Genomic DNA, 306 nt, shown 5'->3' on the forward strand with positions numbered 1-306 from the left:
CAGATAAGTCAGTGAGACAAGCTCATGGGATAGTAGAGGACGTGCTTATAAAAGTTGAAGACTTTTACATCCCTGCTGATTTCCTAATCCTAGATACTAGGAAGGAAGATGATGAATGCATCATCCTAGGAAGACCTTTCCTAGCCACAGCAGAAGCTGTGATAGCTGTCAACAGAGGAGAATTAGTCCTTCAATTGAATGGAGAATACCTTGTGTTTCAAGCGCATGGCAATCCCTCTGTGACAAAAGAGAGTAAGCATGAAGAGCTTCTCTCAGTTCAAGGTCAAGAAGAGCCCACACAGTCAA

This window comes from Arachis duranensis, chromosome 3 (assembly GCF_000817695.3).
Source record: "Arachis duranensis cultivar V14167 chromosome 3, aradu.V14167.gnm2.J7QH, whole genome shotgun sequence".
Classification (NCBI taxonomy): domain Eukaryota; kingdom Viridiplantae; phylum Streptophyta; class Magnoliopsida; order Fabales; family Fabaceae; genus Arachis; species Arachis duranensis.